This window comes from Mus musculus, chromosome 2 (genome assembly GCF_000001635.26).
Source record: "Mus musculus strain C57BL/6J chromosome 2, GRCm38.p6 C57BL/6J".
Lineage (NCBI taxonomy): Eukaryota > Metazoa > Chordata > Mammalia > Rodentia > Muridae > Mus > Mus musculus.
Genome location: NC_000068.7, coordinates 129,213,161 through 129,215,702, shown reverse-complemented (window position 1 = coordinate 129,215,702; position 2,542 = coordinate 129,213,161).

Below are 2,542 nucleotides of genomic sequence, written 5' to 3'. Positions count from 1 at the left end.
CCACTATATAACAGCACACCCATGCACAGGCAAGCAACTGTTGTTAAACTCAGTGGGTTATTCTTCTAGAAGAATGAGACTAGGAGGATATGTTATAAAGAGGAACTCCAGAATGAATAGGAGAGAAAGGAATGGCATTTGTGTGCATGTGGTCAAAATACATTATAAACATGAATGAAATTGTCAAAGGATGAGTATTTTTCAAAGTAGTTTCATTTGTCAGAAAGATCCCACACATGAGTGCATCGGTACATAGATGTGTGAACAGCATTCTTTAAAAGGCATGTAGACATCTGACCACCATTCCCTCAGTTGATACATCTGGGAAGGGGAATGAAATGAAGCTCTCTCACTCTCTCCTACACCTAATTGTTGAAAAAAAACTTCCATGTAAACATTCAGTACGTTCTTCATTCTGTACATGTGGGGGGTGTGTGTGTGTGTGTGTGTGTGTGTATGTGTGTGTGTGTGTGTGTGTATGTGTGTGTGTGTGTATATGTGTGTGTGTATGTGTGTGTATGTGTGTATGTGTGTATATGTGTGTGTGTATGTGTGTGTGTGTATGTGTGTGTGTGTGTGTGTACGTACTGGGGGAAGGGAGGGCCCACCCCTATGTGTGCGCGTGTTCAGGCTAGAGGTTGACTTCAGCTGTCTTCCTCTGTTGTCCTCTGACTTATCTTTTTGAGACAGGTCTTAACCACCTAGTGCTGTTGTTGGCCTGGCAGCCAGCAAGGCTGAGGCCTTCCTGTCTCCACCCCTCAGCGCTAGGTTTACTGGAATACACCAGCAGACTCAATTTTTTTTTCAAATTTAATATTTATTAATTTTAGGGGGGCAAGGTACTCACATGCCATGGTACATATGTGGAGGTCAGAGGATGGCTTATGGGAGGGAGTTGGTTCTCTTCTTCCATCACGTGGGTCCAGGCATCAGGGTAACAAACTTAGGTCATCAGGATTGGCCACAAATACCCTTTCCCACTAAGTCAAGTCAGCTTGCCATCTGTTTTTTTTAACTCTTTGAAAAAAAAATAAGTTTTTAATTCATTATTAGTGTGTGTGTGTGTGTGTAGGTCAGAGGGTAACTTTGTGGAAATGGTTTCCTCCATTAACTTTTTTTTTTTTTTTTTTTTTTTTTTGGTTTTTCGAGACAGGGTTTCCCTGTGTAGCCCTGGCTGTCCTGGAACTCACTTTGTAGACCAGGCTGGTCTCGAACTCAGAAATCCACCTGTCTCTGCCTCCCGGGTACTGGGATTAAAGGCGTGCACCACCACACCCGGCTTCTCCATTAACTTTTATGTAGGCTCTAAGTACTAGACTAAGGCCTACAGGCTTCCCTGACATACAGCTTTACCCACTGAGTCAACTTGCTAGGTAGCCCCACATGCTTTCACGTCAACCATTTTATCTACTGAGCCACCTAACTCCTGGCCCTAAGTTTTCACTTAAAAAAAAAAAAAAGTTACTAACCTATGAACACCCCAAGAGTTCCTAGAAAATGAGATTGAAAACTTTGTGTTTGTCTTCCCTGCAATACCACTAAAATGGCCGTTAGAATGATCACGGGGCAAGTGGAAGGAGATGCGTTATTGCTCTGCAAATGTTACAGGAGACAGAAAGAGACTTGCACCCTGAAGGGCTAATGCTAAGCTGGCCACTAGAAGGCTCAGAAACTGGAGACCCAGAGCTGGGATGAACCTCTGTTGGTAGCATACTGGCCTAGCATGCAGAAAGCTCAGAGCTTAATCCCCCAGCACCACAGAAACCCGAGTGTGAGGTGGTGCATGCCTGTCTTCCCAGTAGGTAGAGGCGGGAGGATCAGAAACAAGGCAATTCTCAGCTACATAGTTAATTTGAGCCTAGCCTGAGTCACAAAACCCTGGGGAGAGAGGAAGAGAAAGAAAAGAAACCCTGTATAATTGGAAGGAAACTAAGAAAACTAAGCACAATGTATTAATATACTGTAATTTTAAATACTGGGTATATAGACATGGTTTTTGGGTCAGCTTCCAACATTTTACCCAGTGCACTTTACTGAGCCCTGTCTGCAAGATCCCTTACTACCAAGTTTGGAGAGTGTCATTCTGTCTGGGACATCTGCGCTCTTGTCATCACAATCCCATCCTTTTTTCTTGTTAAATTCACCATCACTTAGTCCCTCTGGCTGTCCATATACAGTCTCTCAAATGGCAGTCCCAGATGTAAGTAGTCATACATTCCTGTTATCCTGGTGCTGGGGAGACAGTGGTAGAGGAGCCAGAAACCTCAAGCCAGTCTGCACTACATACTAAGACCTTGGACTCAAAAAAAACCAAAGCAAAGCAAAACAACAAAAAAAAAAACAAATAAATAAAAAACCCACCCAACCCAACCCACACTAACAAGAACTCCTCCACAAACTCCCACAGCGAGCATCTATGTAGTTATGGGTGACCTGCCTCCTACAGTTATTCAGTGCCACAATAAGGGTTCCTATTCATCTCTGCCACAGTGCCACTTACACTCCAGCTAAACAATGTGCAAGATCTCTAGATATGATAGCA